At 48.3% G+C, this 16,874-nt stretch overlaps 1 pseudogene; it reads left to right on the top strand.

Moving 5' to 3' along the window:
* Positions 1-12,748: 12,748 nt before the first annotated feature.
* On the top strand, positions 12,749-13,666 carry LOC136507236 (probable carboxylesterase 18; annotated as a pseudogene).
* The last annotated feature ends 3,208 nt before the right edge of the window (positions 13,667-16,874 follow it).

The following is a 16,874-nucleotide window of genomic DNA, read 5'->3' as shown; positions in this document are numbered from 1 at the left end:
GCCTCAGTGAGGTCGGGGAACTCTTCACTCTTCCCGATGTAGATGGTAACCTCACACCGCTTGGTGCCATGCTCCTCATACTCACGGCCCTCATACTTAGGGCGATCTTTGACTCCGAGCTTTTGCAGGGTGGCATGCAGGATTCTGGGAAAACCCTCAACGTTCAGGCAGTAGGTACTAACCTAGGCTCCTACCATCTCTGGCGGTGGTTGCAAGGAAGGCTAAGCGAAAAGCTAGCTGAAAGGAAAAGCTAAGCGAGCTAAAGTGCGCCGAGTGGTGGTACCAATGGCTAAGCCAGGCTCTACTTATGAAGGCGGAGCGTTCAGTGGTCTTGGCATGGTTCACTAGGGTTCCCGCACGAGATCACTATGACGAATCGACCAAATTCCGCGCGTTTGAGGTGAGCGATGTGCGATGCCATTACTGACTAGTACGACTGCAGGGCAAGGGTCCGATAAGATTGCAGAAAAGAGGCATGGGGAGACGTGGGTCATGATAAGCGTGAACCATGGGCGAACACGAAACACGAAGCCATAGTGCAAACCTACTTCGGGAACAGGAACGAGGCAGTCGTGCACAATACGACATGGGTGACACCTATGGATGGCGTATCTATTAGCAATATGGCACTATAATGCACCAACAGGATATGCATGAATGCACGTCCTATACGACCTTTCACTGTTGCCAACATATAGGGCAACCGTTCTCAAATTTCTGGCACAACGTTCTCTCCCTGTAACTAGTCGATACTATCAAACTATGCTCGAGTCAGTGTACCTACAGAAACTTGATTAATCCTATCTAAGTCAGCAGAGTGCCATCTATCCTGGATACATAACCATAGTAATAGGGCTACTTATATAACTTCGCATACAAACGTCCTAACTTTTTACAAAAACAGGTTGTCAAATTTTTAGCTTAGAAAAGGTTTTCGAAGCCTTATTTCCTCATTTGCGCTCTGATACCACCTGTGGCAGAACCGCCTAATCTAATGTCTCACAGGAGTGCTTGTCTTCCATTAGACACTAAGCACTCGAGGGAGAACACAAAATTACTCGGTTCCGTCGGGCACACCCTAGGGGAGAACCCGAAAATCCACATTTTTGCCATCAGGATCACAAATGAGAGAATAAAGCTTACATCATTCATAACCATTTCTTACATCACTTTTAATACAACATCAGAGTATAATATTTATTAATATAACAGCGGAATGAAATCATATTATCAGAGTTATAAACAATTTACTTGAATAGCGGAATAGAAACATGTGAACAGAGTTACAATGAAACTAAACATCTATTAATGACATGATGAAGTATTGACATATAGACTACGGCAGCAGATTATGAAACTTTCATTTATAAAAGTATATGGTGACAGTTATAAATAACAACTATGATCGCAGCGTAAAGGAATCCTCGCTGAGCCCACCAGGAGGAATCCACACACAAGAGTCAGCTTTAGCATCCACCTGTCACCTGCAACAGGGGGAATAAAACCCTGAGTACTCAATTGTACTCAGCAAGACTTACCCGACAGGAGAAAAGAAAAGACTCCAAGGATATGCAAGTCTATCTGGCTTGTGGGTTTATTGCATTGCAGGAAGCATTACTAAGCGTGTGTCCTTACATTCGATTTTTATTAATAGCCGCATTGGTTCATTTACTAACCATTCTATGTAAGCACCTGTGCTACTTTCAAGCAGGTGGTAAGCAATCAGATTTCCTTTGTCCATCTTCCATCCTTCATTTTTCAGTTCTTACTACGATGCTAAACCGTAGACAAGCCGTACTAGATCACCCGGCGATTCACGAATCGATGCCCCCAGCTGGGTACCCCGAAAACACACGCCCCACTTGTACCCCAGGCACAAGTAGGACTAACCCACCACTCTCCTGTCCCGGGTGTCCAGGTCCCCGTCCAAACTTGGACTCCAAGCCCCCACCCCTGAGTCCCGGACTCAGTGTGGTGCAAGGACCTCCACCACCTCATCTTCCCATTAGTCGGTCCGGAAAGAGTCGGATCCGCGACAAGAGAGCAGCAAGTCTTCCAAGCGCCCATACACAAGTATGTGCTTGGGATAATAAGTCTGTGACATGCCTAGAGTCTTATGCAACGAACGGTCCTTAATCGACCAGACAGGGAAAGAAGTGTAACCAAGCTATGCCCCGTGTCCATGGCAACACAACCTCTTACACCCACCTATACCCAAACCATATCCCTGCCCGATCACCATTTTTCCTTTCCACCATTTTTATATTTTCCAAGTGATGATAAATCAATAATATATTTTCTATATCTCGTGAGTGACAGGCAACCACTCGACTTCTATCGGAATCCTATAGCATAGCAATCTACATGATCCTGTCATACTAGTAAGACTCATAGGATAAAGATATATATGCAAGTGGGTTTCATTCAACTCCTTAAAACTTAATGCACAAATATAATTTAAACTACAGAAAAGTAGGGGTTATGCACCAGGGCTTGCCTGGGTAAGATATATATAAAGTTAGTATCTGCATCTTCAGATCATCCACCATCATCTGAATAGAAAGCCCATTGCATCATCTCCTGGAGAGAATACCATTACACCATCTTCGGATTCCCAATCATCCTTCAATTGATCCGTTGATCCATCAGCGTACCTATATGATGTGCATTGATGCAAATGCATAGATGTAAATAATCCCGACAACCGCAATGCTTAGAAATCCGATTACGCCTCACAAGCTAACGAGATAGCTCTAACGTTGGTCTACGTAGCCATGTTGTCGAATAAGCCATCATTTCCCAACAAACGTTTCAGTCATATAAACCAAGGTGTTTCTTTATTTTATTCTATCGATTTAATCTTTATTCGCAATAGGACATCATTATCTATTTAGCAAACTAATTATTCCAGAGCTACAAAAATTACAGCGAATAGTTAATATTGCTAGGAGCCGACTGTACCAATTTCAGATCCAACACTATTACCAATTTACCACGGAAATTCATACAAGTTCTCCTTTTAACAATATTAAGCATTTTAAAATAATCCGAGCAACCCTAAAAACATACTAAGTCTATGTGAACAAAATACACTACTAGGTAGAGCATGATCTTAGGAACTCAACAAAACTGGTTTGGCGTTTTTACGATTTTTCTATGATTTACTATGAATTTTATAAGTTTACTTCAGCTTTAATTAGAAAACCCTTAAACTTGAAAAGGGGCCGGCGGCCACTACTGGCCCAGCAGCGTGGGAGCACGATGGCCCAGGCGGTGAGCGGGCGGTGGCCTAGGCGGGCACCTGACCAGCGGACGGCCCAGGCGTGGCGCATGGCTAGCAGCCCGAGTGGGGCAGCGAGCAGGCCGTGGGCAGCGGCCCAGCCACGGTGAGACGCGCGGTAACGGCGCGCGGCACAACAGCGGTCACCGGCAAGCCGGTCCAGCGTGGCCTGCCCAGGCGGGCAAGGTGCGAGCGGCCCAAGGCGGGCGCGCGGCCCAGCGTGCGGCAGTGGCGCAAGGCCGACTGCGGCCCAAGTAGCCAGGCAGCGGCCCAGGTGCAAGGACAAGGCGCGGCACATACGCGAAATGGCCACTGAACTTCCCTTAAATTTCGACAAGGTCCATCAACACTATTTACTTGAGTCTAGTATTTGCGTAAAGAACCCCGTATAAAATATCTTCTTGGATCCATGCCCTTCTCACCTTGTCTTCATCCTCAAAACGGAGGGCCGACGGGAAACGTTGGCCAGCGGCTGGAACGACGCGACGGGGCCGGGAAGAGGCACGGCGATCGGCGGCGAGAGGCACGGCCGCTGATGGAAGCTCGGACGGCAGCGGGCCAAGGAGCAGCGGGACCAGGGCACGGGTGGTTGCGGCTCAGCCGGGTCACGCGCGCTCGCGCACAGTGCGGCGTTCTAGGCGCGGGACTACGCTCCAGGCGCGACGTGGAGCAGCGGCGCCGGTAGGGCGGCTCCGTGCAGCAGGCGGCTGGCTTGGAAGAGCAGCGCGCGCGGAGGAGACACGGCACCCGGCAGACCCGGCATAGACAGGAGTAACAGCGCGGCGCCAAACTCGTGCTCGGTGACTGCGGGCACGGCGCGACACGCCCGGTGGTGGCTTACGGGCCGAGGCCAAGGCGATGTGTGCAAGCAGCAGACCAGCGCGGGCAGCAGGGAAGGAACTGAGGAGGGGGCCAGTGCGAGGCCACAGTAGAGCTGAGACAGCGGACGGCACGGCCACGCGGTGGTGCGGCTTGCCGGAGCAAGGGAGCGGATGCCAGGGTCCACGCGCGGGGAAGGAATGGGACAGCGGCGACCACGGCTAGGGCTGCACCGGGGGAGAGCATGGCAGGGCTCCAGCCATGGCAGACCCAATGAGGAAGGCACGCAGAGGCGAGTGGAAACGACGGCAGCGAGGCTGGGGCGGTTCCGACAGCACGGCCTTGGCGAGGTGGAGCAGCGCGGGGTCGCGGAAAAACAGCGGAGCATGGGCGCACCCTCGTGACTGTGGGCATGGCGCATGCCGGCGACCAAGGCGAGCAGAGCAGGGGAAGGAGAGGGCACTACGGCTTAGCGTGTCGATGAGCAACAAGTAGAAAAGGGAGGACAAGCAGCTCTCGGGGTTAGCCCACTGAGATAATGAATAGGCCTAGAGGCAGCAGCAGCATGGAGGTGGACCCGTAAAGGCACTGAGCTGAGCGGGAGCAGGACCACGTGTGGCAGCATGGAAACTATAGCAAACGACAACACACGCAATGAGGGAGGGAAAAGCAACGAGCTAGACTCGGCAATCTTCCCACGAGAAAGCTGGCAGAGACAAGCAAGGCACTGAAGCAGGCAAGACAAGACCGCAGATGCAGAAACGTGAGTGGCTCGGCCAACATCAATTAAGGCGAGCATCAGACAAAGGACACGATGGAGAGGCAGCGGTGGCACGACGACGGAAGTCAATGATGCGGCGTGACGCTAATAAATCGTAGTTGATTGATTTTGAACAAGGGGAATGCACTACTGATGACAAGCGACGGAGCAAGGTAGGGAGACGTCCCGCCATCGCTGTGGAGCTGTTCGCTCGCAAGTCAATAACTAAACCCAAGGCCTTTCAACTGAGCGGCTTTTCAAAATAAACACACGAGCATATACATATATATATATCGTTCAATGTATTAATAAATTTTATTTTATTTATAAAAGTCGTTTTTCATACTTAGTCTAACAGAACATACCATTCGCTAACATCGTCGTTCGACATTCCTAAATATTTCTACGCACTGCGTAATTTAACGTGGGCGTTGATTTGGGTCCACAAACTGAGTCACACGGATTCGCTCATCACGTCTGGTACATTTTAAATAAAAAATTCGAGAAACTCGTTTCGAAAATTTTACTTAGGCCTAAATCGCGGTGATAAACGAACTCGTAACACTAGAGGTGTTACAAGTGGGAGCAACAATGATAGGCATACATAATGATTCATCAATTATATCACAAGTTAAGCCTACATTGCAAGTTTCAACATGCTTCTTTTTATTTTGCTCATTAAGCAAAGAAGAATGAGCTTTTTCAAGCTTCTTGTGAGCCTTGCCAAGCTTCTCATGGGCTTCCTCTAGCCTCTCATGAGTTGCTTTGAGCTCATCAAGGGCTTGCTTAAGGGCTTTTACCTCCTTATTCAAGCTCTTGCATTCCCTTCTCTTAATGTCAAAGTGTTCTTTGACATCTTCTAGCATTTCAAATAATTCATCTTTAGTAGGTTCATCATCATCACTATCACTATCATTTTCATTTTCATGTTCATTTTCATCATCATGTTCTTCATCACTTTCATCATCACAAGATTGTACCTTAGTGGCCTTAGCCATGAAGCATGATGAAGATTCGAAGAGAGAAGGCTTCTTATTGATAGCAATGCTTACAAGAACCTTCTTCTTGGTGGTCTTGACATCATCACTATCATCATCATCATCACTTAAGGAAGCATCACTATCCCAAGTGACTACATATGAACCACCCTTCTTCTTCTTGAAGGGCATCTTGTCCTTCTTCTCTTTCTTTTCCTTCTTGTCCTTCTTCTTGTTCTTCTTGTTGTCATCATCATTGTCGCTATTGTATGGACATTGAGCAATAAGATGATCTTTGCTTCCACACTTGAAGCACCTTCTTGACTCTTTTTTGTTCTTGGATGAAGACTTCTTTCTCCTAGCATGATAGCCCTTCTTCACCATGAACTTGCCAAATCTCTTAACAAAGAGAGCCATCTTCTCATCATCATCATCATCCCATGAATCATCATCTTCACTTGATGTTTCTTGCTTAGCTTTGCCCTTGGATGATGTGGCTTTGAATGCCATGCTCTTCTTCTTGTCATCCTTCTTCTCATCTTTCTTCTCCTTCTTTTCTTCCTTCTCATCATCATCTCTATATGTATCATTGGTCATTATATCCCCCAATACTTGGTTTGGTGTCATGGTGTCCAAACTGCTTCTCACTAGAATGGTGACCAATGTACCAAATCTTGAAGGCAAACATCTCAAGAACTTATGTGAGAAGTCCTTGTCCTTCACCTCTTCACCAAGGGCTTTAAGATCATTGACAAGCACTTGAAGCCTATGGAACATCTCTGGCACACTCTCGTCCTCCTTCATCTTGAAGCTTGCAAACTTCTCTTTGAGGATGTATGCCTTTGCACCCTTCATGACTTGAGTGCCCTCAAATGATTCTTCCAACTTCTTCCAAGCCTCATAAGCCATCTCAATATTCTTGATTTGCTCAAATGTTCTTTCATCAATTGCATCATGAATAGCACTTAGAGCAATGTCATTGTTTTGGAGAAGCACTTCTTCGGCGGCGGTGGGATTTTCTGGATCACTAATCTCAATTTTGGTTTCCACTACCTTCCACACCTTCCTATTGATTGACTTGATGTGTGTGGTCATCTTTGACTTCCAATAAGGATAATTTGTGCCATCAAATTGGGGTGGCTTCTTGGTGTTGTTGATTTGAGCCATTTTTACACCGAAGGTTGTTAAGCCTCAAATCACGGTGACCTCGGCTCTGATACCATTTGAAAGGTCCTAATGGCTAGAGGGGGGTGAATAGCCTAATAAAAATTCTACAACAATACTTAACAAAATGGTTAGACAATTATGAGGCGAAGCAAGTGTTGTGCTAGCCTACTCAAAATACAAGACACCTACCACAATTCTAGTTTAGATAGTATCTATTCACACAATGGCTATGACACTACCCTATGTTAGTGTGCTCTCAAAGGCTAACTAAAGAGCCACACAAACCAACCAACCAAGCTCTCACAACTAGCTACACTAAAGAGCTTGACAACTAGTTTGCGGTAATGTAAAGAGAGTGATCAAGAAGGTTATACTGCCGTATAGATGAAGGAACCAATCAATCACAAGGATGAATAACAATGAAGATCAATCACCTCGGAATCAATGATGAACACAATGATTTTTACCGAGGTTCACTTGCTTGCCGGCAAGCTAGTCCTCGTTGTGGCGATACACTCACTTGGAGGTTCACGCGCTAATTGGCTTCACACGCCAAACCCTCAATAGGGTGCCGCACAACCAACACAAGATGAGGATCACACAAGCCACGAGCAATCCACTAGAGTATCTTTTGGCTCTCCGCTGGGGAAAGGTCAAGAACCCCTCACAATCACCACGATCAGAGCCGGAGACAATCACCACCCTCCGCTCGACGATCATTGCTGCTCCAAGCCGTCTAGGTGGCGGCAACCACCAAGAGTAACAAGCGAATCCCACAGTGAAACACGAACACCAAGTGCCTCTAGATGCAAACACTCGAGCAATGCACTTGGATTCTCTCCCAATCTCACAAAGATGATGAATCTATGATGGAGATGGGTGGGAGGACTTTGGCTAAGCTCACAAGGTTGCTATGTCAATGAAAATGGCCAAAGGTGTGAGCTTCAACCGGTCATGGGGCTTAAATAGAAGCCCCCACGAAATAGAGCCGTTGTACCCCTTCACTAGGCACAACGTGGGGTGACGGGACACTCTAGTCGGATTGACCGGATGCTGGCCCTCAGCGTCCGGTCACGTGATTCACGCCATGTGTCCCCTGCTTCAAATATTGTTCATCAGATTTTAACGGTCATCTTGTTGACCGGACATAGCGCACAAACTGACCGGACACTGAGCCTCCACCGTCCGGTCATTTCCAGTAACGTTCCAGAAACAATTTTCTTCGACAAGACGCGTCCGGTCATGCTTGACCGGACCCTGCCAGCGTCCGGTCACACAGTGACTTTCTTCAGTGTTGTCCGACAACAGGACCGGACACAGCCTTCCAGCGTCCGGTCGCTGAGCGACCCAGCGTCCGGTCAGTTGACCGACACCAGCGTCCACGCTGCTACAATTGACCGGACACACCGGTCCCTCTGAGACCAGCGTCCGGTCACCTTGTGACCAGCGAGACTAACTCCTTTTCACCTCTAACTTCTTCACCCTTGCTCAAATGTGCCAACCACCAAGTGTATCACCTTGTGCACATGTGTTAGCATATTTTCACAAACATTTTCAAGGGTGTTAGCATTCCACTAGATCCTAAATGCATATGCAATGAGTTAGAGTATCTAGTGGCACTTTGATAACCGTATTCCGATACAAGTTTCACCCCTCTTAATAGTACGGCTATCAAATCTAAATGTGATCACACTCTCTAAGAGTCTTGATCACCAAAACGAAATAGCTCCTATGGTTTGTACCTTTGCCTTGAGCTTTTTATTTTTCTCTTTCTTCTTTTCAAGTCCAAGCACTTGATCATCACCATGGCTTTATCTTCATCATGCTATGATCTTCATTTGCTTCACAACTTGGAGTGTGCTACCTATCTCATGATCACTTGATAAACTAGGTTAGCACTTAGGATTTCATCAATTCACCAAAACCAAATTAGAGCTTTCAACCGTGCAAACAACGACCTCCGGTCGTGGCTGGGCAGCCACAGCAGTGTCACTGCTGTCGCCCATCTCCGAACCGTTCGTCATTGCCAGCGGTTAGTCCGGCAACGGCATTCGTACGGCTCCGATACCACTTGTTAGCCCACGGGATCACCGGCTCAGGTGAGTGAACCACTCACCAGTCTTGCCGACCACAGCCGAGCATGACCGAGGCTGTCCGACCACACACACTATGGCTCGAGGTAGAAGAAGAGGGAGAACAGAGCATACACACACAGTACAAGCACTAGCGTTGGCTAGAGCCCTGTCTAGAAGATGGCAAAACTGAACTCTCTTTGTTGAGTTGCAGTGGCAAACTATATATACAACTCTATCCATCTAGTTCTAGTACAGCGCATATGCTGCAACAGAAACTAGATAACACAGCAGGACTGACTTCTGCGTCTGTCCCTGCATGTGGCTACAGTGTGGCAGGTGACCAATTCAGCGCCTGCCTCTACAGTGGCTACAGTACCACAACAGGAGGTCTTTTCGGCGCCACCTTCCCTTGCTGTGTGTTCACACAAGAAAACAGTAGATTATCTAACAATAGTGCAGCGGCACTCCGAGATATTTTATAGCTAATTCACCTAAAGGACAACCAATTATGCAAGATGCATGGTGAGAAAAATGATGGTGTCAAGTCAACTGCAGATTGCAGTGACATCACACCTTCTGTTCTCATGCTATTTAACAGCCCTTCTTTTAACACTGATGGTGGTTTCAAATCCATTTCATCAGCACGAAGCTGGAGAATCCAATTTTCCTGAATGGCACTAAAGAAATCGGTTGGCTTGAGCCTTCGCTGGCTATGCTCTGTACTACGCTGTCATAGACAAACATGGTAGCATTCTTATCTTACTATAAGTTCCAAGCAATATGTCATGTATAATGTGGTTTCCTTGATCTGTTTATTTTGTTTATTTATGCAGTCCATCTGACTTGTTCAAGCCCTTGAATGAGACCGTACCGTGTCCTGGACAAATGTGGTAGCATTCTAATTCAATATCAGTTGTAAGCAATATGTCATGGAGACTGTTTTCCTTGATCTCTTTATTTTGTTTTTGCAGTCGTTTTTGCAGTCAGTCTGACTCTGACATGTTTGGGGACTCAAGTGAAATGGATCCGTACGATGAGATGGATCTGTATGGTGTAAGAGGACCTGACTTTATTTTGCATAATGATATTTTCTTTTAGCAATGCTGAGCATCTTCATTACTTTCTTACAGGACCTTGTTCGTTCGTCACACACTGATGCATGCTACCCGGAGGGATTCTCCGACAATGGTGGGTCATCTGGTAGATGGATGGGTAAACAAATTGAGCATGGCAGGGCACTCAAAGAACTTGTCCTGCTCATTGAAAGTCTAGATCTGCGTATTGAGTTACTTGAGCACGAACTCTCCCAAAAGAGCAATTCGCGCCTATCACGCCTGCAGGAAATAAAAGAAAAAGTTGATGTTGTGCAGGCATGCAAATATTATTTCTCTTAATTTGCTTCACTTCTTTGATTTCATCTACTTGTGTTATTCCTAACTGACTCTGTTATTGTAGAAATATTTCCATTGAAGCCATTCCATTTGTGGAAGCTGTGGTTATCATGGATCAGCAGGTTCTCACAACTCTACTTCCACGTAAAGCGCTCTGCAAACCTTGCAGCCCACCAGTACGTAGTTGATTAATGAAATGACAAGCTAGTACTTCCCAAAAATGAAAAAAAAAACTCTGATGTAGTATCATGCATCCTGAATGTGATGTAATAATGAACAAAGCAGATGAAGTGCAGGGATGTTGCTTTGATAATGTGATGTGGTCTTTTTCTAAATGATGTGATTCCATTGCTTGTGCTGACTAAGAGGGTGTTTGGTTGTTTAGTCGCTTCTAAAATTCACGTCACATCGAAAGTTTAGATACTAATAAGGAGCATTAAATATATATTAATTACAAAACCTATAGATGGAGGCTAATTTTCGAGACGAATTTTTAAGCCTAATTAATCTATCACTAACATATGTTTACTGTAGCATCACGTTTGTCAAATCATGGACTAAATAGGCTTAAAAGATTCGTCTCGCAAATTAGTCGCAAGTTATGCAATTAATTTTGTAATTAGTCAATATTTAATACTCCATGCATGTATCCAAACATTCGATGTGACAGGAATTTTAGACGTCCATGTAGAAACCAAACACCCCCTAATTTGATATCTCCGTAGTCAGTACTTATATCAATATTGTCAGTATGGTCCACTGTAGGTTTCATCATCTTGCATTGTTGAAACGTTTGCTATTAATGTGCTATTCTGCTCGTGCTTTGTTTGCTTCAAGTATGTTCAGTCACCATATGACTGCTCTCGTATTGCTCGGCCGTGTGAAACTCAGATTTTATTAAATGGAGAACCTGGAGACTTCATTATCCACCGCTCTGGCCTTCGCCGGGGAGATCCCCTCTTGCCAATGCTATTCATTTTGTGATGGATGTTTTGAATTCTCTAGTGAGACGGGCCACCCAGGAGGGTTTCCTAGCCTTTAGCAATACAGCAAGTGCAACATTGTATTTTGATTTCCTTCTATGCTGATGATGTGGTGACGTTCCTTCGGCCGAAAGCTAATAATCTCACCCTCATCAGGGAGTTGCTTGATGTTTTTGGCTGGGTAAGAGGGAGAGTGAATTAGGTAACTTAAAACTATAACTCTAAACTATAGCCTCTTTTTCTACCTAGTCAAAACATATACAAGAAAGTAATCTAAATATACAGCTACGGTTTTGCTAATATGTTGCTATCTCTACCGTAAAAGGGAGTTATGCAACATAGGTTCCAAACCTATCAACTAGCCTATCACTAAGCTAGGAAAGTAAAGCACAAACCAAGATTGCAATGTAATGCGGAAGCACAAACCTATCAACTCATGTCTACAACTCCGGTATTTTTACCGAGGTATCGAGAAGCGCGCAAGCTTCCCCCTAGTCCTCGTTGGAGCCCCTCGCAAGGAATCCATCACAAGGGCCAAGCTCCCGGTCGGGTAACTCCGTGGATAGCCCCGGGCCTTTCCCACGCGCAAGTGGGTCTCCAGTGTGCCTTCCTGCAAGCCTCTCCCGGATCGCTCCCCACCGTCTTCACTATCAAGCTTCCGGCCGAACCGCCGCGGGCGTTGTTCCCTTCGGTACACGGTGGCGGCCACACCACAAACGCGGTTGGTGTGATCTCGCAAGACTACAAGCCCCTCCATTGTACAACAATAGTGCGCGCAAGCACCGAGTGGTAAGAGGTGTGCAAACCTCTCTAAACACTAGGCCTAACCCTAGAGCAAGCGCATAAGCGGTGGTCTAACTAACCTAAGCACTTCGTAAAGCACCTACGCTATTCACCAAATGTATCACTAAGCACTATGCAAGTGGAGATCACTAAAGTGGTGTATCAACACTCTTGGTATGTTTCCTCAGCTATCCCCATCTCAAATGGTCGGTTGGGGGTCTATTTATAGCCCAACAAGTGAGAACTAGCCGTTGACCCGAGACCCAACTTTCTGCTAGTGACCGGACGCTGATCACGTCCCGATAGGACGTGTCCGGTCCTGCCGATCGTTGGAGCACGCACGTTGATCGGACTCTGGGTCGAGTCTGGTCTCACTCGATCGGACGCTCGCCGGTCACGCTGGCGTCGCTCTAGAACCTTTCTAGACATGATCGAACGCTACTTCTTGGTGCGTCCGGTCGTCCATAGCTATTGCGTCCGGTCCTCACTGAGTTGTTGCCGCGACGATGAACAATGAAGTCCGTGCGTCCGGTCACTACCTCGCTCAACGTCCGATCACTGCTGTTGACGCCTGCTATTGCCGAGCAACTGATCGGACGCGTCCTGTGGGCGCGCGCCTTCTCCCCCTCGCCCTCCGCAGACGCGGACGCCGAGCTGGCCCCCATTCCCGTCATCGTCTACTTCCACGGCGGTGGGTTCGTGCTCTTCTCCGTGGCGTCCCGCCCCTACGACGCCTTCTGCCGCCGGCTCTGCCACGACCTCCGCGCCATCGTCGTGTCCGTCAACTACCGCGTGGCACCCGAGCACCGGTTCCCCGCGGCGTACGACGACGGCATCGCGGAGCTCCGCTACCTCGACGCCAACATCGACTCCCTGCCGGTGGCACACGTCCCCATCGACCTCTCTAGCTGCTTCCTCGTGGGCGACAGCGCGGGCGGCAACATCACGCACCACGTGTCGCAGCGCTGGGCGGCAGCGTCCGCGTCACTACCCGCGAACCTCCGCATCACCGACGCTGTCCTGATCCAGCCGTTCTTAGGCGGGGAGGAGCCAACGGCGGCCAAGGTGGCGCTGGACGGGGTGTCCGCACTGTCGGTGGCGGGGACCGACCACTACTAGAGGGAGTTCCTGCCGGAGGGTGCCACGCGGGACCACGAGGCTGCGCGCATGTGCGGCGAGGGCGTCAAGCTCGCCGATGTGTTCCCTCCTGCTATGGTGGTGGTCGGCGGCTTCGACCTGCTCAAGGACTGGCAGGCCAGGTACGTGGAGGCGCTGCATGGGAAGGGGAAGCCGGTGCAGGTGGTCGAGTACCCCGATGCTGTCCACGGCTTCCACGCGTTCCCAGAGCTCGCTGACTCCGACAAGTTCGTGGAGGAGATGAATCTGTTCGTCCAAGAGCATAGCTCCACCAACACCAAGCATGCCATCTAGTAGTCTATAGAATTATGGCAGGCACAGTTTCGTTGGAATTTGATGTAAAACTAGTCTGTCAAGAGATGACGCGATGGCGCTGGAGCTCGACGCGACGCCGGTCATGTGGCTCCGGGCGTGGGATGAGCGGTGGCTATGCTGCGCAAAACGCGGCCTCTCCTACGCGCAGCAGCAGCACGCTGGTGAGCGGAGCTCGTGGCCTGGGCGGCGTGCGGAGGACTGCATGACGTCGGAGCTCCCAGACCGACGTGCTGCTGCTTGCCCGCATGCAGGGGTGGATCCAACAGTGGGGCGGGGGGGCTCAAGCCCCCCCTACCCATACCGAAATAGTGGAACCTCCTGTGGAGCCCTTATGAATTTTTAGGCAAAGTTCTATAGTGTAGGGGGGCTGAGACTTAAGATCGAGCAGCAGTGTTGTTCAGCACCCCCCTGAAATATTTCTTGGATCCGCCGCTGCCCGCATTCGCCAGCTCGCCCGCTCCACGCCGTCCGCGTGCTCCGTGCGCCGCCCAGTTCTACAGCTTCGCGTCGGCCGCGTCCTCGGCGCGCCGCCCAGGCCGCGAGCTCCGTGCGCCGCCAATGGTGAGCAGCAGTAGCACGTTGGGCGAGCTCCGCGACGGCCATCGATGGCGAGCAGCAGTAGCACATCGGGGGAGCAGCAACAACAGCACGTCGGGCAAGCTCCGCGTGCTCCGCGCACCGTGTGCCCAGGTCACGAGCTCCCCAGTTGCGTGCTCCGCGTGCCGCCAAGGCTGCGAGCTCCGTGCGTTGCCCGGGCCGCGTGCTCCGCCGGCCACGTGTGCCCGGCGTCAAACTGTAGGATCTACAGGAAGATAAAGAAGGCCTAGAGCGAGGGTGAATAGGCCTGTAAAAATTCAACTCAAAACTCTGTTAGAACAAAGGGCGGCACTGCCGCTCTACGAAAAATAATCTAACACAGTTGAGATTTAACAGATATAAACCTGACCCCACTAGTTGCTTAATCCTGCAATATAAAGCCAAAATCCAGTTCAAAGACTGGATACCACAGAAACTTCACACAACAATGAATCGAGCAACTAAACCATAGCAACAGCTAGCAATAAGATGAACTGCAAGTATAGTAAAGATGAAGCACGTGAGACACAAGATTTATCCCGTGGTTCAGCTCACCACTAAGGTTTGCCTAAGTCCACGTTGTTGAGGAAGCCACAAAAGGCTTGAGCTTGCCACAAAGGCTTGCCCTACCCTCGTTCTCAAATCAAGAGAGTGAACTCTTGAAGTGAGGGGTGATTTCTTAGCTTTTGAATGAGGTTACAAACCTCCCAAGGCTGGCACACAAGTTGGCAAGCACAAGGACGACGCCTAGCTAGCTAGGAGCAAGCTCCAAGAGTAACAAACCCTAGAACCGCCGGCCAAACGTGAACCAAATGCTCTTAGACTTTGGGAATCAGTGGATCTTCTCTCCAATAGAGTTTCGCTGTATTTTCTCTCAAGTTTTGATGGTTGGAATCAAGGATTAGCTTGGGATGGAGGAGCAACAATGGAGGAGAGAGGTGAGCTTTGGTTCTGTCTTGTTTCGAGCTAAATGACTCAGTGGAGAAGATGACCGTTGTGGGCCGGGCCTGAAGGGTATAAATACCCCCCCGAGCCCAACGGTCAGTTAAGGGCGGCACTGCCGCTCTTAACAGGGTGGCACTGCTGCCCTAGCCAAAATAGGTAATATGATATCAAATTTGGCTGGCTGTTTTGACTAAGTGGAAGGATGTAGATCTATGAATTTGAGCATCTGATTCAACAGTTGACCAACTGTCCTAAAATCCCTCTTAATAGTACGGCTTTCCCTAAACTCAAATTCAAAATATAAAAGAATTTAAACCTCCTTTGAGCTAGGTCTGGCCACCTTTTGTAATTAGGACACCTGCAACCTGTACATCATCCTCATTCTTTGATTCCCTGCTTGTCATCTTGATAAATCTTATTAGTCCTCTAATTTGGTGGTCATCAATACCAAAACCCATAATAGGGCTTGATTGCACTTACAATCTCCCCATTTTTGGTAATTGATGACAACCCAATTAGAGCTTACAAATGATATGAAATCTAAACTGAGATTTTCGAACCATGGGTGTAGGAACTTCCCCCTAAATATGTGAATAGAGATTTGAATTCTCAAATTGGCATGAAAGACCATGATTCACATTTTAGGTGTGATGGGAACCTCCCCCTACATCCATGCTTGCTGTGGGGTGCTGAACTAAGTGTCATAGGAATAAACTAGATGCATATGACAGGTTTTATCAGTTCAAGCACACAAGATTCTGGCTGATACAGCAGAGGGCGGCACTGCCGGCCCCATAGGGCGGCACTGCCATCCTGACTATGTCGGTCAGGTAGCAATCAGATTTCTATAGCAGATCATATGAATATAAGACAATTTAAACTCAGAATATGACAAGCTAAAATTGTAACCATGAATACATGTCCATTTCCAAAGCAAATAAAGTCACAAAGTAGCATAATTTCATAAAATAGAGTTTTGAGCGACTCTCAAACTCACAACCTAACAACTACTCTCTTCGGATCTGAACATCAAGCGCAGCAGCGAAGAACATATGGCGTCAAAAAACTGTTGACCTCTCTAATTTTCTCCCCCTTTGGCATCAAGTACCAAAGAGAAGAAAAAGTAGAGAGATCACTCATCACTGTCGGAGTCAATGCGCACACGTCCGGTGACGTGGGTATGTGAAGTGAAGCGTGCTGAACGTCATGAAGGTGCTGCCCCAGCTGATGTAGAAGGCCCTGGCTGATCCGTCGAAGGACGCGGTCTCCTAGAATATGTGCGAAGCAAAGCTGCCTGAACCTGTGGATCGGCCTCTGTAGGGTGAATCTCTGCACCAAGGTCCTACTGCATTGGGGGCTCCTCAAAATGTTGCCCCTGTGGGTACCCATAGTACTGACTAAATGGCTCATATGAGTGCTCATGCTGCTGATCATCTGGCTGTTCATCATGGTGCTCATGTGACTGATCTTGCTCCTCATCAGAAGAAGAAAGGTGAGGCAAGTTAGGAAACTGAGGTGGTGGCTGCACTGGTGGAAGTGGTGGCAGCCCTGCCATCTCCCTAGCATGCCTCACAGCTTCCCTATTCTCCATTCGATCCTCATAAGTAGTCTGTGAAGCATATGCATAATGAGTAAAGATAGCCTTCATCCATGCACTCATCTTTCC

This window comes from Miscanthus floridulus, chromosome 15, assembly GCF_019320115.1.
Source record: "Miscanthus floridulus cultivar M001 chromosome 15, ASM1932011v1, whole genome shotgun sequence".
Lineage (NCBI taxonomy): Eukaryota > Viridiplantae > Streptophyta > Magnoliopsida > Poales > Poaceae > Miscanthus > Miscanthus floridulus.
The sequence above is the reverse complement of the archived record's forward strand: the minus strand, read 5'-3'. Positions and strand labels throughout refer to the sequence as shown.